Below are 22,204 nucleotides of genomic sequence, written 5' to 3'. Positions count from 1 at the left end.
TTTCAATGTTAATTAAAAAAAAAAAAAAAAAGCAAACCAATGTAAAGCCTATTTTAATAAAATGTTGAATGTGCGATGTAGAGCTGGCAAAAAGGGGCAGAGGGAGGGAACGACGGTCAGGGAGCCCTGAACTGATGCTTATGAAAGCTGCTGGCTCAGCCTCCTCTGCTCAGGGACGCGACTCCTTTCCCACTCCTCCTGGTAAGGGGCGGGGGGGGGGGGGGCGCAATTCTGGACAAAGAAGCAGAAAGACCCAGGGTGGATGGGCCAGCTGCGTTCCCTTGGGGACCTGGAGCGAGCTGCGCTGTGTGGAGCCCCTGGAATTTCACCACCCGCTGCTGCCCTCTGGTGGTCATGTGCTGTCGCAGCATCCCAAGGAAGTTAAAGTAGACCCACAGCGATTTAGCACCCAGCACCTGTGCACCTCCCTTTCTGACACCCTTTTCACCTCTTCGCTGTCCTGCACACCCACCCCATCAGTCCCACATGGCCTACCCTCCCCAAAGAGTCACTTCCTCAAGCCTAGACACCACAACACCTGTTCCCCAAACTCCTTACAAATCAGTAGGGAATGTTCTGATTCTCAGATGTGAACAGTTGAGCTTAGCTTTCCCAGGGAACGCTTGTCTTAAAGGAGAAACTGGTTTAAAAACCAAATGAAGTCAAATCAGCAGAAAGCGGCTATATTTTATGATGGGAACTTTCCTTGGCTCCCACCTTTCTCTGTGAAATAGATGCTTCTAAGTAGGCACTAGGTCCAAAAGACAAAATCCTTATATTTCTTTCCAGAAAATTCTGCAAGAAACTTTCAAAATAGTTTTACAGCTGGCATTATAGCTACATTATTTTTCTTGAGTCTGAAACCCCCAAATAGTAGTAGTTTTAAAAAGATTAAAAAATATTTATCTCTCATATAAACAGAGGCAACCTAGGGCTGGTATGGTGGTGCCCTGATCACCGGATTCCTTCTTTCTTGTTGTTCCATCTTATTCAACACATGGCTTCTACCTTGTGGCCCAAGATGACTGCTCCAGCTCCAGACCTTGGATCAGCATTCCAGTCATTGGTCTGAGGAAAGTGTACATTTTCATCCTTTAAAGCACTCACCACTTTCCTTTACATCCCGCAGACCAGGACTCAGACATGAGTATCTTGTAAGGCACACTAGGAAGTGTAACTTTTTTTTTTTTTCCTGAGCAGCCTTGTGCCCTGCTAACTTTGGCATTGTATTACTGAAGAATGGGAGAATGGATTCTGGACAAACTTAGAATCTCCTCCACAAGAATATTGCTGGGGTTGTGAGAAATACTCAGACTCAAGTAGGATTGGATCCAACAACTAAAGTCAGCCTCGTCTGTATTTCTTCTGCCATTGTGAAATGCCACTGGAGTAAGGGTTAGTACTTTAGACCTGCAGCCCAGGATATTGATGTTCTAGTTTTGGCTCCACTGCAGGCCAATGTCATGGCCTTGAGAGAGAAGTCTGATGTTCCAGGCCTCAGTTTCTCTGAAATAGGTTAGTTAATTTCATCTCCAGGGTCCCTTCCTGCTCTAACATTATGACTTCTTATAGCCCTACCTTGGCATCTATAATCAAGCAGTTAAATAGAAAATGAACATGCCGTTTTCCCTACTAAATGCTATGGCTAAGCAAGAATAGATAACCAATTGCTAGCCCTAACTGTCCTTTTAACCTTGTCATCCTTCAGCAGGACTCCTTCATGCAGGAATTGGTTGGAAATGCAGTTGTGGACCGGGAGATGCACTTTATTTTCCCATGGCACTTTGGAAGCAGAAGGGCTAAAGCAACAGACAAGGAAGCTTGTGGTTGTAAAGTCTCTGTTTATATCCGGTGGTAGTGGCTGCAATTGCTTGTCTCAAACTGCTGGGATAGGAAACATCTGTAGCCAATTGATAAAGAGGGTATCTGCTGTGCGCACTCTAATCTTGAGGAAATGGGGATCCCAAAGTCACCTGGATTAGCCACAGACCAGAAAGGAGCCCTTTTAGAGTTCCTTTCAGTTGCTGAGGCACACGATGTTTGAAAACCCCCTCCTACTCCATCCCAGAGGTAGAAAAGCATAAGTCACCATTGCTCAACTTCCTTAGAAATAGCCAATGAACGCTAGCATCTGGGCCTTAATAAGTGACTAATCTGTAAACAAAAACACTGCCTTGTCTGCTTCTTGGAGCCACATAGTGAACAGTTTGCTGGTTAATCACCAGAGCTATGAGATATTACCCGTCTAGCTCTATGTCACAGAGTGGATGAGCTGCGTGGTGGCAGGAAGAGGACACAATTGGACATCCAACCAGGGAATGAGGCAGCGGTCCACATGCCTATGAGGCCCCCAGCCCAGGGTGAGCATTGCTCCTGACTTGAGAAAGGCTTCCCAGAGACTGGCAGAGGCAGGGAATGAGAACGGGCACTCCCAGGTGTAGCATCTGGGGTAACATCTTTTTTTGCCAGGACGACTCCTTGGGGTCAGGAAGACCATGCCTGGAATCAAAGAAGAAAGGATCTAGAAAGTTCTAGAGCCAGGCAGGGTAGCTCTGAAATTCCAGTACAAAGAATCTGGCTTCAGCTAAATGACAGCGATTTCTTTCCTGGAGCTGGCCAACATTTGACCTCTGTCTACCTGACTGGTGGCTTAGATCCTTTATGTCACTCCCACTGTGGTGTGAGTCCTCCAAACACCTCTTTCTTGAATGCTACATAACTGATATTGATAACTGATATTTATTGAGTTCTCGCTTGGTAGTTACTGGCCTAGGTACTAGGTAGTGTCCTAACATGTATTTTCTTATTTAATCTCACAACTACTATTATACCCACTTTATAGGTAAGCTGACTGAAGCACAGAGAGTTTAAGTAACTTTCTCAAGGCCACACAGCCAATTCCCAGCGTAGCCAAGACTCTAGCCCAATGCCATCTGGCTCTGGAGTCCATGCTTCTAACCATGCTGCTTCTCTATTCAACAAATATTTATTAAGCACCTACTATGTACAGGTACTGTGCTTGCTGCTACAGATAATCCTGGGGTGGACACCTAGTTTTCCTGCTCTGACCTGGACCAGGGCAGAGGCACAACTTGGACACCAGCGGAGTAGATCCAGAGTCTTGATTAGAGACATTTTTATTTTGGACAGAGTGGAGGGCACAGGGTAGGTCTGCACCAGTGCTGGTTGTTTATGCTGTGATCTGTTCTGATGGGCGTCCATGCCCTACTAGTTGTAATTACTTTGAATATCTCCCTTGCCCACACAAAGTTAAAAAAAAAAAAAATGAGCTTGAATGCTTGAGTTGGTCATGAAAGCACAGCTCCTGCAGTCCTCACTATTCCCTATTACCTTCTTATGTGCCTCTTCACTCATTTTGGCTACTATCTTCCATCTGAGTTCATAACTCCTACCCCATCCCTTTTGCATCCCAAGTCAGGCCCTGCATTGGCTCCCTAGTTCCCTGAAGGCTAGGTGGAAAGACTCCGAGTGGGCCTGGGGAAGACATTTAGAGCTGGGGGAGGTGAGGTCAGATAGGCAGGGAGTCAATCCTGATTGTGTTGAAGTGATATTTAACGTTGTGAAGTGCTATCAATACGTCATGGGGTACAGTGCCTATTGGTGAGGTTGTCCGCTCCTTGGTATAATAAGGAAAACAAGAAGTCAGAGGGGAGGGGAGACACAAGGGCAAAACACAAAGTGTGTGAACAAGGAATAGTCATTGAGGGAATGAGATGCTGCCTGTCTGCCCAGAGCCCTTCGATCGGCCTGGGGGTCCTTTTCCTCCTTCTAGTCTAGCTCACTTGCTACTTCCTTTGAAACTCCCAGAAAGCTTACATCTTCCTTCTTAGAGCACATCTATTTACTACATTTTATTTTAACAACAGCCAACACCTACTGAGAGCTTCCTGTGCACCAAACACTGGTTTGAGTACTTTACTACTGACTCACTCAGTTATTACAGCGGTGCTACAAGCCAGACATATCATAATGGTGCTCAGTGTACCGAAGGGGCAGACTGAAGTGCAGCCATGTTAGGTAACTTGCCAAAGTCAGACAGCTGTGAGCGGGAGAAGGGGGTTTCACTGCAGCCACTGGGGCTAGGAGTCTGTGCTCTCAGCCACTGTGCCACACTGCCTCTCTTGGCTTCGTCTGTTCGGACATCAGTCTGTTGGACTGGCCTGTGTGCTTCCGGAGCTTGGTCTCACTTGAGTCCCCATGTCCAGTGCATAGTACCTGCCCCTCTGGAGGGTTCAGTAATTAAGCCAGCACGTACATAAGCACCATGTTATCTTTAACAGAGACATTTTCGTTCAGAGATTTTCAGGGTGAATCTTTCTTCATATCTTAGGACTATCTTGGGCAGCATGCTGTTTCTTTGAGGGAGGGCTCCAAAACCAGGGCTAGAAATGGGCTCTTCATTTGGAGAGGTTGCACAGCTAGAGCTTAGAGCATCTACAGATTTCCCCCTCTATCTGAAAGTACAGTGTTCCTATGAAACCTTTCATAAGCCAAAATAGCGTAAAGCAAAGAAGCAATTACCACTTATTTATATGGAGAAATTTTGAGTGTTCCCCAGACTCAAAAAATAACCTTTCATAGGCTTTTCTGATGCCTTCGGGACACTTCTTGCTAACAAATACACAGATGTTCGTGACACAGTTCAAAGCTATGGTGGCTTGACGCTGAGATGCTGAGTGTGGTTCCTGGGGAAGGAGCTCAGACGGGGCCCCCCTCATTGCTGTGCTGCCTCTGTAACGGCTTGCTGTCACACAAACACTGAATGCTACTTTTGCTTTTCACCTTTTCTCACAAAAGCAAAACCTCTCTTGGGTTTCTTTCCGTTAGTGAAAACAGGCACTAACGTAGGTCTTTTGCAAAAGCCGAGTGGCATAATGTGAACTTTCAAAAAGTGGATACCTGTATGTGATCTCATTTTAAAAGAGGTGCATAAGGGGTGCCTGGGTGGCTCAGTCTGTTAAGTGCCCAACTTCGGCTCAGGCCATGATCTCATGGTTCATGAGTTTGAGCCCCACGTAGGGCTCTGTGCTGACAGAACCCTCTGCCCCTCCCCCACTCGCACTCTACCCCTCTCTCTCTCAAAAATAAGTAAACATTAAAAAAAAAGTGCATAGGGACCATTGTGAGGCAGCTTCCAATGGGTAAATTGGGGATGGTTTGAACGTCAAAGTAATTAAAGACAACCATGGGTTATAAAGTATTGAAAAATTGCAATCCACTCATCCATACTAGGAAAGAGATAAGGGGGAAGAAAGGGCTCTTGCTTCCAGTAGAAAGCTGTGTGCTGGCTAATACTGTGCAGGATGTGCTGGCGATTGAAAGTTACCAGTTACAATCCTCCACTAAGAGATTGGCCCAGGCAAGAATTATCAATGGTTGCTAAATCTAAATGGAAGTTTTGATGAGGAAGAGGATACTTGCGTGGTCTTAAAGTGCCACTCAAAGATTCCTTATTGCAAGGGAAAAAATAGTAACTGCACCGTGAAGAAGTCAGATCACACCTCGACTGTGTGATTAAAATTTATGCCTCCAGTAAGGGGCAGATGGACTTTGTCTTCTTCCAGATGTGATGCCCTGAGAAGGACAGAGCATCTCCATAATGTTGGGGTCAAGAATATATAACCTGAGTTTAATGGCGAGGAAACATCAAAAGCCCCAAATGAAAAAATTCTTTTAAAAACAGGAGAGGAGGGGCGCCTGGGTGGCTCAGTCGGTTAAGCGTCCGACTTCGGCTCAGGTCATGATCTCGCATTTCGCGGGTTCAGGCCCCACGTCGGGCTCTGTGCTCACAGCTCAGAGCCTGGAACCTGTTTCGGATTCTGTATCTCCCTCTCTCTCTCTGCCCTTCCCCTGCTCATGCTCTGTCTGTGTCTCAAAAATAAATAAACATTAAAAAAATTTTAAAAAATAAAAACAGGAGAGGAAACTAGTAGTCTTCAAAAATATCAGTGTCATAAAAGACAAAGAAAGACTAGGTAAAATGTGTCAAGTTAAAGGAGACTAATGAGTCCCAGCAATCAAATACTCTAACTGACCCTGATCTCAGGCCAGATCCTGTTCTAAAGAAAATAAAGTATCATACAGAACATCAGTGAGTCCATTAATAAACTAGGGAGAAAGATAGTAGGTTAGATATAATTACTTTACCAATGTTGTATTTACTAAGGTTGGTAACTGTACTATGTTATACAAGACAATATACTCAAAATACACACTAAAGTGTTTAGGAGTAAATGGCCTACGATATACCCCCTTTAGATGGGTAGATAGATAGATGGACAGACAGATAATCAGATGAGCAAAATAGGAACTATAGAGGAATATGGGATAAGGGAATAGTATTCTTTGCTTTTCTGTAAGCTTGACATTAAAAAAAAGCACATTTGTTTATTTATTTAAACTTATTTTACTTTGAGAAAGAGAGAGAGCAAACAGAGGAGGGGCAGAGAGAGAAAGAGAGAGAGAATGCCAAATAGGCTCCATGCTGTCGGTGCAAAGCCCAGTATGGGGCTCGAACTCACCAACTGTGAGATCATGACCTGAGCTGAAATCTAGAGTCAGATGCATAATCAACTGAGCCACCCAGGTGCTCCCCAAAAAGAAAAAAGTTTTAAAAGGCAAATACATGCTACTGTGATGCAGAGATTGTGGAGGGGAAAGGGCAGAAGCAGGGCAAATGTTTAGGGTGTCATTGTAATAACTGTAGGTAAGAGAAGACAGTGGGTTAGACCAGGACAGTAAGCGGAGAAGGGGCAGGAAGTGCCCAGGTTCTGGCTATGCCCTGAAGGTAGAGCTAATGGATTTGCTAATGCATTCATTCCTTGTGGAGCTGAGAGAAGGAAAGAAAACCCGAGGAGAGACTTGAGGATTCTGGCCTGACCAACTCGGGGGAATGGAGTTGTGAATAACTGAGATGTGGAAGATGAGGGAAAGAGCAGGTTTGAAATGGAAGATCAGGAGTCTGGTTTTGGACAAGTGCCTGGTTAAGTGGATTTATGGAATATATGATCTAACTTTAGGTAAGCTAAAGCTTATAAAATGGATAACTAGCCTTAAAATATTCTTCCAAGGTAGCCATGAATCAAAGATAAACTTAATAATGTGAGCACAAAGTGAATTTTCAAAACAAGTTTGCATTTTTGGTGGGCAGGACTCTCAGTGGGGCCAGCAATGACAACCCTTAAAATCAACTGGGGTGGGGAGGTGGGCTAAATGGGTGATGGGCATTAAGGAGGGCACTTGTTGGGATGAGCACTGCGTGTTATATATGTGACGAATTACTGAGTTCTACTCCTGAGCCAAGACTACACTGTATGTTGACTAACTTGAGAAAAAAAGAAAAAAGAAAAGAAGAAAAAATCTTTAATCATCAAAAAAAAAAAAAAATCAACTGTTGATGATAAGCTGAACTTAGAATCAGACCCCAGAATAACTGTAATACAAGGTGTTAAGCCAATGTTTTTAAATATTTTAAATATAACAAAGCAATCACATTGCTCTTATCAAAAACAATAAAATGCTTTTATTATATATTTTAATATAATTTATTATTAGGTGAATTAATGTCTATTTCATCTTTAATTCAACCCATTAAAATGTCTATTTTTAGTGTATGTTCTATCATGTAAATAATATATTCATAAGTAGTACATGTATATAACATAAATAAATATACATAAATGGCTGGGGGGTACATGCTCAAAAATTCAACATGTGTGGAGATCAGAAAAGTTTGGAGATGCAAAAACAATAAAAGCAAAAATAAACAGGTGGGACTACATCAAACTAAAAGCCCCTGCACAGCAAAGGAAACCATTAAAAAAATTAAAAGTCAACTATGGAATGGGAGAAAATACTTGCAAGCCACAAATCTGATAAGGGTTAATATCTAAAACGTAAAAGTAACTCAAACAGCAAAAACAAAATAACCCAATTAAAAAATGGGCCAAGAATCTGAATAGACATTTTTTCCAAGGATGACATACAAATGGCCCATGGGTCCATGAGAAGGTGCTTGCCATCACTAGAAATGCAAATAAAAACCACACAGAGATATCCCTTCATACCTGTTGGGAGAGTTATCATAAAAAAGACAAGAGACAATAGATGTTGGTGAGGATGTGGAGAAAGTGGAACCCTCTTACACTGTTGGTGGGAATGCAAACTGGTGCAGCCACTGGGAAAACATTATGGAGGCTCCTCAAGAAATTAAAAATAGAATTACCATATGATCCAGCAATCCCACTTCTGAGTTTTTATCCAGAGGAAATACACTCATTATCTTGAAGAGATATCAGTATTCCCATGGTCACTGCAGTATATTTATATACTTATATATAATAATATTTAGACATACACAATGTAAGGATAATACATATTATATATTAATTGAATGCATTCTATAAAATAATTGAATATTATTCAGTTTTAAGAAATAAAGAAATCCTGCCATTTGTAGATTGACATGGATGAATGTGGAAGGCATTATGCTAAATAAAATAAGCCGGACAGAGAAAGGCAAATACTGTATGGTATCACTTACACAGAGAATCTGAAAAGAAAAAAATAAATTAAGAACGTCGAACTCATAGAAACAGAGGTAGAATGGAGGTTCCTTGGGGCTGGGGGGAGGATTAGTAAAAGGGTACAAACTTTTGGTTTGAAAACAACAACCAAAGAACAAAATGTTAAAAAAGGAAAAATTTGGAGACCTCTATAACCTACAGTGCGAATTCCAGGGGTAAAGCTGTTACCTATGCTACCGTCTGTTCCCTCTTCCAGCAAAGGTACAGTGTGGTTGGAGTAGTGTCATATCAGACCCACAGCCCCGTACCCAGCTCAGTGAAAATGTATCGAGTGCAGTAACAAGTTCTGTCCACAGCATGTGAGTGACGGCATGCCATCTAATAGAATAGCGTGCAACTTCTAAAAAGAAGAGACCAATTTGGATTGATGAAGAAAGACGCCCAAGATGTAATAAATGAAAAAAAGCGTGGTAGAACAGTGTGGTGTCAAATAAACAAGCATATATATGTGCCTTTATATTTATAGAAGACTTCTGGTAGCAGTGGGCAGTGGTTACCTCTAGGAAGTGGTACTAGTTAGAAGAACCCTCTTTTACTTTGAATTTCAATTTACTTATTTAAAAAATTTTTTTTATTTTAGAAAGAGAGAGAGCACGAGCTGGGGAGAGGGGCAGAGGGAGAGAGAGAGAGAGAGAGAGAGAGAGGGAGAGAGAGAATCCCAAGCAGCTTCCATGTTGTCAGAGTGGAGCCCGATGCAGGATTTGATCCCACAATCCTAGGATCATGACATGAGCCAAAATCAAGAGTCGGATGTTTAACCGACTGAGCCACCCAGGCACCCCTCAATTTACTTTTTAATATATTGTTTAAATTTAAAAATATATTGTAAACATGCATTAGTACAATTTTTAAGAGTTTCTAAAAATTTCAGGCTTTTGAAATTCCTTTTATGATTTTATTATTATGAGATACATACTGTTTTGTACTAAGATGACCATGACAACACTGATCAAAATGGTGTAAGATTGAAAAAATAAAAGGTGTAAGATTGGCAATAATCTAAATGTCGCGCATTAAGGGAATGGTTAAGTAAATAATGGAAAATTGACTGTAATATAATGTGGTATTAAAAAAAAATCAATATTCTGAGAATTTCAGCCAGATGGGAAATGCTGACAATATACTAAGTGAGAAAAGCAAGATCTATGTAAATTCAGTGTTAATATCAACAATATTAAAAATACGTAGAAAAAAAAAGCCTGGAAGAAACTATCCCCAAATGATAACAGTGGTTGCCTCTGACGGTGAGATTATGGGGGATTTTTCTCTTTCTGGACCTGTGTATTTTCATCTTCCTTTCCATTTTTGTGCAACGAGCGTGCATTATTTTGTAATGTGAAAGAAAAAGAAAGTAAAATACTGAGAAAACCATTACATGCATTCCTGGCATGAGTCAGGAGCTGAATTTTCATGTTTAAATTAGTTTCAGAAACACAGGAGTGGTTTCTAGGCAACCTGCTTGGGAAATCATGCTCCTTTCCTTTGTTGCTGTAGTGTGTGTGAGGGTCTCAGAGAAAATGTAGGAGATGAATCTTTGTGAAAGCAGACTCCTGCTAAGGAAAAACAACTTTCGCCTCTCCGTTTCGGTCACGGAGACTTGAGTTATCGTGACCCCAGAGACACATAGGGACCCGAGTTTTGTGAGGTTTTTGTGTCAGGGGGTTGTGTGTGTGTGAGTGGGTATGTGTTTTGGCAAATGAGTGATTGATTTTAATGACGATTGCCATAGGTAGGTACAATAGCTATTCAAGTCTCTGCCTGTGGTGTGAGAAATGGGTAGGGGGTGGGGGGCGGGGCGGGGCCAGGAGGCGTAAGAACCCAGACCAATAACCCCAGGTTGATGGCTTTCCTGAGAATTCAGGGATGTGAATTCAGACAGTGAGTGGCAAGGTTTTACAAGACGGATTGCAGCTCAAGATGTGAAAAGAATGCCTCATCATCATGTGAACCATTTACTATCATTATAGACAATCCTGCTGAGCCAAAGGGCTTTAATCAGGAGGAAACACTGAAAAATGGAATCGGAGCTAAGAAACCCTTGGCCTAGTCTGATGGCTTGTGGAGGATGGGATGAGTTAAGAATGCTTTTTAGCCTCAAGGGAGCCATGTTCTTTACTACGAGTTAGCAGAAGGGGCAGAAGGTATTGTTTTCAGCTCACAGCGTATGTTTTGTAGACCCTGACTACATTTTTCATCAAGAATGACACGCATTCTGCTTGATAAATGGGGTCTGAGCTTAGCTTCTTGCTCCTAGGCCCCCTAGTGGTTGTCTTTTGCAATTAAATAAATTAAGTGAGTAGGTAAACAAGCATTTGGACAGTGATAGCATTTGTCTGAGGGGTATGCCTTTGACTTTGGCAACTCCCAGACTTTGTCAAAGCACAAGAGGGGTGGTTGCAAATCAGGATCTCTGCCTCAGGGAGGAAAGACCCATTTCCTAATAGAAGGTGGGACAGGAGGGCAGGAATCTTCCAAAGTGGATGGTAATGAGCTTATTCTGTCTCCGTGCTTTTTCTTTTTTTTCTGTCTCCACACTTCTGAACCCACATCCTGCATTCCACTTAGTAATAGTCCACTGGGTCTGCTCACCCCTCCTTTAGGGTGACAGACACCTGGAGGGTAAAGGAAGAGGGGGACTAATATTTACTGACCCCCTTCTCGCATGGTAACTCTTGAGGACAAAACACTTCTCTTTTCATGTTTGTTTGCAGGGCTTAGCACATGTGTTTGTGCTAAATGTTTGCAGTCTTGAATGCTATATGGAGGCCATGAGAAAAGTGAGGTGCAGAGAGGTTAACAAATGTCTGAGACCTCTAGCGAATAAATGGCAAAACAGAAACTCAAACCCCAAGTTCAAAGAATCTACTCTTTTCTTTCTACCAGGATGTCCCCCAATCTCACCCCATGCCCTCTGGCTTGCTGGTCCAACCTCTCAGGTGAGAGCTATGCTGTCTCTGTGTCTTTTGAGCCATCACCCTGGGGGCCAATGGCTTCCCCCTTCTCTGAACTTCTCCTTTGGTAGAGAGCGAGTCACCCCTTTGAGGCATATTCTTCTTGTATTTCTTGTTCAACTCTTGTGTATTTATTTATGATTCAACTTTTCTTAGAAGTTTGTCTTTTTTCTCCATTAGCACCTTGAGGGAAGGGGCAATGTATTAATTCTTCCATAAACTCTCTGCCCAGCATCTAGTAAATATTTGCAATGAGACTAGATTAAGTAGCAGGGTTCTGGTCAGAACTTGCTCCCCGGGGGCCTTTTGTATTAGGAAAATAGCAAACAATTTTAATTTTTATCTAAAAATATTTCTTTTCATCAAAAATAATTAAGCGATGTTTCCCCCCTGCCAAGGGGCTTGCCACCTAAGGTGAGTTAAATACAGATCTTTCTCTAGGAGCTTAGAATCTTGAGCATATATGTAGCTTGACTGTTACTGCACTGCACTGGGGTCAAAAATGGAATCTAAACTCACTTAGCTCCTTCCATTCTGACTGGAATCTGTTGGCTCCCAGGCCAAACACAGGGCACCCCTTCCAAAGCAGAGTTCTGCTCTGACAAGCCGGAACACTGATGGAGCTGGGAACAAGTAGCTGGCTTCTCTACCAGGTACATTTATATCCGGGTTTCTTCTTCCTCTTAAGGCTGCCCTGCAGGGAGCCAGGCTGGCCCAGGTACAGGCAGAGTAAGGTTAGGACCCAAAGCACTCAGCTGCCACCATGCTTTCCCAGAGGACACCAGGCAGTGTCATTCCTCAGGGGAGGCTGACCAAGGCTGCCTGGGGAAGCCTGGCGTAGGAAGAGGTGAGCTGGCCGTCAGAAGACCTCTTGACAGACTCTCGTTCTTGCCACAACAATAGTGTATTTCATGAGCATTTATTGGGCCTCTTGTGTATGCCAGGCACTGGGGATAACAAGACAATTAGAGCCTTTGGAAGGTATTCAGTCTGATTGGGGGAACAACCTTGTAAGCAATTAAACAGTAGGACAGGCATTATAATAGAAGCATGTCTGAGAAACCTCAAGAACATGGAGGAGGAAGCACAGAATTCTGCCCGGAGAGGCTAGAAATAAGGTTAATTGATTAGGCAACTCTCAGAATGAGTCTTCAAAGAGAAGCAATTGTTCAGTGGTTGGGCAAGGCAGGATGAGCATGCTAGACTGAAGGAATGACGTATACGCAGCATGGTGGCAGGAAGGAGTGCTGCAAATCCTTCCTGGCACTAAAGCTATGGGAGGTGGGGAGAAGAGGCGGAGCTGAGAATGTGAAGGGCCTCATATGCTGTGTCTTAGGGTGGAGCTCTGCCCTATGGATGACAGGGGAACATGGAAGGATTTCGAATGGGGAGCAGGGAGTGTGTCATGGTCAGATGTCAAAAGGTCTACGTAATGACGATGTGAAGGAGGGACTAGAAGAAGAAGAGGCTGAAGTACAGGGACCAGTCCTGAGGTGATTTGCAATAGTCCAGGCCACACTAACTTGTCATGTGTCAGGGAAGATGAGAAGGGTGGTATGTCCTCAGGAGATGGGACCGATGAAGCCTGGTGACAGATGGGATGTGGTGGTTTGTGAAGGGAGTCTAGGCCAACTTGCAGTTTGGGCATGGAGAAATGGGAATGGTGGCTCCATGCACCAAAATCAGGAATGCGTGAGAGGGTAGGGGGAGGAGGTCAGGGGGACAGATGAGTTAAATTTTGGCCATGTCTAAAGTGCATGTGGGACACCTGAGCAGAGCTATCTAGTAACTGGTTGGTATGCGGGCATCTGAGCTCAGGGAAGATGCTGGTTTTTGATGGAGGAAGGCTGGATCAGGCTTCTCTCTCTGTAGACATTCAATAAACATTGTTTTGAATAGCTAATTAATGATTACAGGGCACTGGGAAAACAGAATGATGTTGCAATGTAAATGTGGATGCTCTCACAGTAATGGACTGATGGTTGCAGAAAAGCTCAAGCTAAATAACACTAATTTTTTCCTGCTATAAATAAACCTTCTTCTGCAGTTGGGGTTTCCAATTACACAGTGAAAAGAAATGCAGCAGTGGAAATGAGGAAGGGGGGCATATGGAAGGCATATCATGCCTGCAGCGTGAAAATGTTAGCAAGTTCCAGCCCAAATGGATAAGGTAGTAATTTGATCTGGTGGAAAAGAGATGAGAGTCTAATGCCCTCGGTCCAAGTACCGGTTTCTCAACTACCTAGTTAGGTGTCTGTAAAGCTCATCGATGTGCAGTAAATGTTTTCTACCTACCTTTAGAGACATAGTCATGTTTTAAGCTCTTTAGGTGTGCTATTACTTCATTCAATCCTCAGAACAGACACATGGTGGGTCCTTTATTATGTTTCCTTGCAAATAAAAAACTGAACACAGAGGGTTTAGGTGACTTACTCAAGACCACCCAACTGAAAAATGGCAGTTCCAAGATTTGAACCCAGACAGTCTTGGGCCCAGAATCTGTTAAGAGGCAATTAACTGCTGTGCGTTTCTGCCTCTCCATGTAGAAGAGTTAGGAAATTCCACTGTGCTGGGCTTTTGTGCCCAAAATCGGTGCACAGATTTTGTAAAGGGCAAGAAGCAGAATTTATAGTAAGTCCTAAATTATAGGTGCGTATTTGTATTATGCTCTCCCATAATTAGTCTTTCAAGGAAGTGGTATTTAAAGATTTGTCCCATATCTTCTTTTTGGGGAAAGCTCTGGGAGTTCCTAAAATTATGTGACTTTGTGTTTGAAGATGACAGCAGACTACCTGAGCAGCAGTATTGTTCAGCATCAGAGACAACGGTTTATGGAATTCAGCACAATAATGCTGGTCATGGGCTCATGAGTAAGAGAGACATTGCTTCCATCCCACATCTGCTACTTGGACATGTTGTTGAAAACTCTCCATGTCTGCTTCCTTGTCTGTACATGAGATAACGCTAATAACTTAGTGGGGCTATAAGGGTCACAGGGGTACAGAGTTCACAGTCCAGGGTAAGAGAGGCACTGAGTGCGCTAAGCGTAATACAAATAGGCGTATGAGAATTGGGGGAGGTGCATTCTAGGAAAAAGGAAGAGCGGAAGGCTTGCTTTGGCAGGGAACTTGAGCATATGATAGACTACAAGAAGGTCAGTGAGACCATCTCATAAACTTATTAAGCAACTAGCATTTTTTTTTTACATCTTCAAAGTCAGCATTTCTCTATCATGCACGTATAACTAATAAAGCAAAACTTATGATTTTAAGGAAATAATTTTCTCCAAACACTTAAGTGTTGATTGCAAGCCTAATTAAGTTCTTCTACCCGTTCAACTAAAGTCACAACATGAACACATTGGATTTCCTCAAATGCATCAAATGTCTTAAAAACCTGATAAAACACACACCAGTTTTGCAATGATTACAGAAATTATTATGTAAAATTTATTTTTAAATTGCTAATATCGTGGATTTAAGGTTGCTTGTTCATCATCTCCATTGTTACCCATATCTTAATTCTTATTTTTATTTTATACTTTCCTCAGATTACAATTTTATACCAACTTATGGTTGCAATACCCATATAGATTACCCCCATCCTCCCCCTCCCCACCCCCCAAAATTTCAGACTAGTCAAAGTTGTGGATTCTGTGATCAAATGATTGATTCTTAGTGGGGATACCAGACCTAGCAATTCAAACCTGCACAGTCTTTAGGTTGAACCTTTGAAAAAATAATCAAGTCTCATTTCTGATGTCACAGAAATTTTAAGTTCAAAGGGATTTTGAGTTTAGAAACCAGAAACATATATTCCTTGAAGTTTTCACAATCTCTATTCCCCATCCCACAATTCAGCCATTATTATATATTGATTTGATCTGTCAGTATAACTAGCAACTTAGGTAAACTTTATCAGTACCTCATTATAATTATAGAGTCACCTAGAGCCTTGCTACTCACAGTGTGGTCCAGGTACCAACAGCCTCAGCATCGTGTGGGCTGAAGAATCTCAGGTTCACTTCAGATCAGCTGACTCAGAACCTACATTTTCACAAGACATCCATCCACCCTGTGATTTGACCGCACTTTAAAGGCAAGAAGCACCAGTATATGGAATTCATCTCCCTGAGGGTGAGGGGTCAAGCCTGAAGTTGGCACTCCCTTTGCAGCACATTCAATTAATTTGTCATCTTGGAACCCAGTGTCTCTCCTTCTTTTCTTATAGTTTGAGACTGTATGTTTAACTGCCAAGATTTTCTGCTACACTGATCAAGAGTAGAGGGCCTGGGACTGAATCTGAGAAGTCCAGCACTGAAGAAGGGGGTAGATGAGAAGGAGTCGCCCGGAAAGCTAGGGGGGAACCAGGCAGGCTTCACTGTCATGGAAGTCCAGAGCAATGACCTTTCGAGGACATAATATTTGTCAGGTTCTCTTATCACACTGATAAGCATGTAGTGAGCACTCCCTAAATATTAGCCGTTGTTCCTGCTGTGGTTATTAGTAGTAATTTAAAAATGAAGAATTTAACTTAAATTTAAGATTTGAGTAATTTAAAAATGAGGGGCGCCTGGGTGGCTCAGACAGTTGAGCATCTGACTCTTGATTTGGGCTCAGGTCATGATCTCAGGGTTGTGGCCCGGGCTCCACGCGGGGCTCCACGCTGAGTGTGGAGCCTGCTTAAGATTCTCTCTGTCTCCCTATGCCTCTCTCTACCACTCGTGCTCTCTCTCTCTTTAAAACAGTGATGAAAAAATAAAATAAAAATGAAGAACAGATGCTGTCTTGGGCAAACTGGAAAACCTCAAAAGGAGCATCGTCACAGAGATTTCCCACAAGAGCCATTTTCCCGGGCCTTGGGGGAAGAATCGACAGTCCCTTCCAGGGTGTTGAATGGAGAAGGGTTAATTTTCAGAATGACCTCAGAAAAAAATAAGGTCAGAGGAAATAGTCCATTGGCTTTTGGAGTATTTACATTTCCTTCCGAAGGCAGGATGAGGCGGCACGAGGGAGAAGGTGATAATGTGCGTAAACGTATTTTTTTTAAATTTTTTTTTTTAACGTTTATTTATTTTTGAGACAGAGAGAGACAGAGCATGAACAGGGGAGGGGCAGAGAGAGAGGGAGACACAGAATCGGAAACAGGCTCCAGGCTCTGAGCTGTCAGCACAGAGCCCAACGCAGGGCTTGAACTCACGGACCATGAGATCATGACCTGAGCCGAAGTCGGACGCTTAACCGACTGAACCACCCAGGCGCCCCTAAACGTATTTTTAAAGAATACTACAACTTTTCTACCACTCTGTTTACTGACCTTTGACCATAGCACTCCATGCATTTGCTTTTTTTTTTTTTTTTCTTAACAGAAGCAAATGGTTTGGATGCTGTTTTCAAAATTCCCTGCCCTACAGGAGTGAGAGGTCTAGTCCTGGAAGCCTGGTGAAGAGTTGATTTCTCTGAGACCCTCCTGAAATATTGTTTTGGTCTCGCAGAATTGTGCTGTTAGAAATTGATCCAGCTATGGGATGAGGAAAAAATAATGCAGGGACATCCTAGAAAGTATACTGATTAGGACAAACTGACTCTAATAATCTATTTCCTACCTTGAATATGTTAATAGATTGCATTATCACAAGCATTTAGCTATTAGCCCGCAATCCTGGACAGGTGGATGGGTCTCTGTAGATTTAGTATTTGAAGCTGTTGCATCTCAGACCGTTTTGTGCCATCTCTTCAGAACTGGTTAAAAACCACAGATTTTATTTATGACGTTATCCTGAGCGTCTTGTGCGAGGGCCTGCGGGGAGTTTACAGAGACACCTGGTGGTTGGTAAGGTGAAGTACCCTGGCTTTGTTAGATAATAAAGGATTCGAATTGTATCTAAAATTTGGGTAATTTTTGTGGTTGAGAATTCCATTGTTTTTTTCCAAATATTTTAGTAGGATTGCCATCACATATATTTAAAAATTAGACTTTGAATCATATAGATGATTTTTATAGGCTCCAGCCTCGCTTTCCTTAAAGAAACAATCAACCAAATGAATTGACCAGCACCATCAGCTGGGCTAAATCTAACCAAGGCCAGGACTAGGGTGAGGCAAGAGTGAAATTTAAGGAGGCACCACTCGGGGCGCCTGGGTGACGCAGTCGGTTAAGCGTCCGACTTCATCCAGGTCACGATCTCGCGGTCCATGGGTTCGAGCCCCGCGTCAGGCTCTGGGCTGATGGCTCAGAGCCTGGAGCCTGTTTCCGATTCTGTGTCTCCCTCTCTCTCTGCCCCTCCCCTGTTCATGCTCTGTCTCTCTCTGTCCCACAAATAAATAAAAACGTTGAAAAAAAATTAAAAAAAAGAGGCACCATTCAGTAATGAACATATATAGCTTTTCAATGCAATATTTTATTTATTTATTTCTTAAAGTTTATTTATTTTTAAGAGAGAGAGAGCATGAGAAGGGCAGAGAGAGAGTGAGAGAGAGAATCCCAAGCAGGCTCCACACTGTCACCACGGTGCCCGAGGTGGGGCTCAAACTCATGAACTGTGAGATCATGACCTAAGCCAAAGTCTGACATTTAACCAACTGAGCCACCCAGGAGGCCCTTAATGAAATATTTTGAAAAGTCAAAATTAATGCAAAAAGTCTTTATTAACAAAATGGCAAAATTGTAAACGTAGGATCAGTATTGCTGATTTTCTCTTTTATTTCGGGCTCCAATACGGCCAGAAAGACCCTGAGAAGAGTGAAGGTGTCTGTGGACTTATCCCTGACCTGGCTCATTTATGTCAATGGATGCAGGTCCACCCCTCCCCCAACCCATGGCTTCCCTTGTCCTTCCAGTGGCTCTCCAGGTCTCCTCCAATCCAGATCAAGAGTAAGGAGCCTCAGTCAATGGCAGTGCTTGGTGAGAAGAAGAAATGGAGAATAGAAAATTAAAAAGTGGCCCGGGTAAAAAATGGGGAATTCTGTCTTCCGGTTCTCCTGCTTGACTTATCAGGATTGTCTTTCCTCTACCTTCCTCCCAAACATGCTTGTTAGAAACAGGGAACATTCATTCCCACTGAGCTGCATTTTGCGTTTTGCTAGGTAGCACCAAGGGCAAGTGAGAATGGAGGTAGTTCTCTGGTGAGAAAGCCCCTTCTCAGGCCTTTTCTGTTAAAAAAAAAAAATTTAATGTTTATTTTTGAGAGACAGACCACAAGCGGGGGAGGGGCAGAGAGAGAGGGAGACACAGAGTTCACAGCAGGCTCCAGGCTCTGAGCTGTCAGCACAGAGCCCCACGCGGGGCTCGAACCCACGAACCGTGACATCATGACCTGAGCCGAAGTTGGTCGCTTAACGACTGAGCCACCCAGGCGCCCCTAGATCTTTTCTGTTTTAATATGTCCCTTTAGTTCCCCTGGACCAGGACCTGGGTGGGGGTGGGGTGGGGTAAGCAAGGATCTGGGCCCAGGGTGACCTGCTGCTTCTCAGGGGGTGCGCACTTGTGTGAGATGTTGGTAGCCAGAAGCTCTCAAAGTAGCCTGGGAGGGTGTGAGTTTACTGCATGGTGCCGTCTCTGCACTTCCGCTTCCCCTTCGTGAGGCCCAGCAACGGCAGAAGCAGCTCGCTATAGTTAACAGAAGTGACCCCTCCTGCCTCCTCCCTGCTCATCTCTCACCTAACCCTTGCACTGTCATCATAGAGATGGTCACTGGAAATCGCAGGAAAATATGGTGTAATTGTGACCACGTGAGCTGCTAAGAAAGGGGAAGTAAAGCCAGTGGGGTGAGAACACACTGAGACAGGAAGGGATCAGAAACTCAAGAATAAAGGGAAATTTCAGAAAGTCCCAAGAAGCAAGTGGCTTAACAAGGAGTCCAAAAGGGTCTTATAGATAGGGTCTCCTCACCACATGGTGAAGAAATCCCAGAAATAAGAGGAAGCCCAGGGGCGCTCATCTTAAACAACTGTGTAAAGTTTTATGGCTTTCAAATATATTCCCTTAGGGGGTTTCAGGGAGAACAGTGCACCTTCTGACAATGCACTGACACCAGAGCCTGCCATGGTCTCCGGATCATTCACCCGGACACATCGGATACCCTGTCTCGTGTATCAGCTGTTCTCCTGACCCAGAAAATTGCATATCCCTTATCACCTGCTCATGTCTCTTCATGAACTTGGCTCTTCTGTTGGCAACATAACGGGTCTCTTTTTACCAGCGGAGGTTTTGCTGACTACCAGAGCCCCTGTGGTTCAGCAGGGGAGTGGCATTAATTTTTTTTTTTTTTTTGAGTGGCATAAATTTTTATTGAGAGCCTGCTCTATGCCAAATATGTGCTTGGAGCTTTATCTGTTTTCTCTTTAATCCTCAAAATACCCTTTTAGGTAAATATTATAATTATCATTTTTAACAAATGAGAAAATTGAGACTCAAGGAAATTATGTGAGTTGCTCAAGCTCATTCAGGTAACTAGTAAGGGGTGGGGCCAGGACTTGAACCTGGGTCACAGAACTCCTCCTACATCTTTATGGGTTTTTGTTGTTGTTAGATTAAGTCAGCAGAGACAGGGGAGAGATGCCTTCACTCCCTCCTCTTGCATCCATGGCAGATTCTGCTAACTGATCTTGGCATATGTTTTCCTGAGCTGGGACAATGTATAAGGCACAGGATATATTTAGAGAAGTAGAAGTTATGATCTATGTTCTCAAGGACTTTTGCCTTGACCTAGGTTAAAATATTACATAATACCAGAATAGTACTGTAAGGCTGTAAATAACACCCTAGCCATAAGTGCTAAAAAGATACTGGTAAGCTTATGAATCATAGGATCCACCATCCTTTGTCTGAGAGCTGGCCGTCTCCCAACTTTTTAATTCCCTGGATTTCTTTTCTCATTTTAGATATTACTCATTTATTCAATCAATCAATATCTCCTCTGAACCTGAGAGTACAGCACGGAACAAGGCCATATCCCCACTCTCATGGAACTTAGTTTCTAGTAAGGAGACAGACAATAAACAAGCAAGCACACACATGCACGCACGTACCTCAGCTGGTCATAAGTGCCATAAGAAAAGTAAAGCAGGAAAGATATATAGAGAGGGTTGGAGTGCTACTTTGGGGAGGGTCCTCAGGGAAGGGCTTTCTGATAAGGTGGCGTTTGAGCTGAACCAAGAAGGAAGAGGGAGGGGGAGTTGGGAGGATAGGTCCAAGGACTCCCCAGGCAGAGGGAACCACCCCGAGCAGGGGTGGTGTGTTTATGGAAAAGCAAAGGAGACCAGTGTGGCTGTGGTGGAGGAAGCAAGGGGAACAGTGTTAGAGATGGAAAACCAGAGGTCTTGCAGTCACTAGCAAGGATTTTAGCTTTTACTATGGGTATATATACACCACATCTTCTTTATCCATTCATCAGCTGATGGATATTTGGGGCTCTTTCTGTAATTTGGCTCTTGTTGATAATGCTGCTATAAACATTGGGATGCGTGTGTCCCTTTGAATCAGCATTTTTGTATCCTTTGGATAAATACCTAGTAGTGCAAGTGTTGGGTCATAGGGTAGTTCTATCTTTAACTTTCTGAGGAAACTCCGTATTGTTTTCCAGAGTGGATGCTCCAGTTTGCATTCCCCCCAATGGTTCAAGAGGGTTCCCCTTTCTCTGCATCCTCACCAACATCTGTTGTCTCCTGATTTTAGCCATTCTGACAGGTGTGAGGTGGTATCTCATTATGGTTTTGATTTGTATTTCTCTGATGATGAGTGATGCTGAGCATTTTTTCATGTGTCTGTTAGCCATTTGTACGTCTTCTCTGGAGAAGTGTCTGTTCATGGCTTCTGCCCATTTCTGAAACTGGATTATTTATTTTTAGGGTGTTGGAGTTTGATAAGTTCTTCAAAATTTTTGGATACTAGCCCTTTATCTGATATTTCACTTGCAAATATCTTCTCCTATTCCATAGGTTGCCTTTTAGTTTTGTTGAGTGTTTCCTTTGCTGTGCAGAAGCTTTTTATGTTGATGAGGTATCAATAGTTCATTTTTGCTTTTGTTTCCCTTGCCTCCAGAGATGTGTCTGGTGTCTTTCTAAGAAGAAGAGACTAGGACACAGATACACTCAGAGGAAAGGCCATGTGAGGACACAGGGAGAAGGTGGTCATCTACAAGCCAAAGAGAGAGGCCTCAGAAGAAGCCAACCCTGTCGGCACCCTGATCTTGGACTTCCAGCCTCTAGAACTGTGAGAAAATAAATTTCTGTGGTTTCAACCACCCAATCTGTGGTATTTTGTTATGGCAGCCCTAGCATACTAATATGTGGGAGATAGGAGTCAGAGATGATGCCCTGGGGTGGAGTCTCTTTTTCGTTGTGGTTACGAAAGTTTGGGAGTTGGGTATTTTCTTCATAATGCTCAGAAGCACCAAGAGAAGTTGTCCTGCTTGCTTTTGCTATGAAGAGTTTCCAGTCTACTATATACCTCTAGCAGTGTCAGAAGGCCGTGGGGAAGGAGGAAGACACAGACATGTGCAGTTACACAGGGAGGAACAACCCCGCCATGCTAGCACCACGCTGAGATGCATAGCCCACTGTTCTGTTTTTCGGGAGGTCCTCCTTCCCTCCTTTCCTGAATCCCTTTTGTTGTGATTTCACCGGCATTTCCCCAAGCCAAATGGAT

The 22,204-nt window shown here is 43.2% G+C and overlaps 1 long non-coding RNA gene across 1 annotated transcript in view; it reads left to right on the top strand.

Annotated features, from left to right (window-relative positions):
- LOC121032964 (uncharacterized) overlaps window positions 1-21,750 on the top strand; it is a 26,173-nt gene extending 4,423 nt beyond the window's left edge. Inside the window, exon 3 of the long non-coding RNA XR_005791633.1 lies at window positions 21,599-21,750. This is a non-coding gene — a long non-coding RNA (uncharacterized LOC121032964). The remainder of the gene's footprint in view (window positions 1-21,598) is intronic.
- The last annotated feature ends 454 nt before the right edge of the window (window positions 21,751-22,204 follow it).

This window comes from Herpailurus yagouaroundi, unplaced genomic scaffold (genome assembly GCF_014898765.1).
Source record: "Herpailurus yagouaroundi ecotype Mexico unplaced genomic scaffold, PumYag 28, whole genome shotgun sequence".
NCBI lineage: Eukaryota > Metazoa > Chordata > Mammalia > Carnivora > Felidae > Herpailurus > Herpailurus yagouaroundi.
This window is presented reverse-complemented; position numbering and strand designations above follow the sequence as displayed.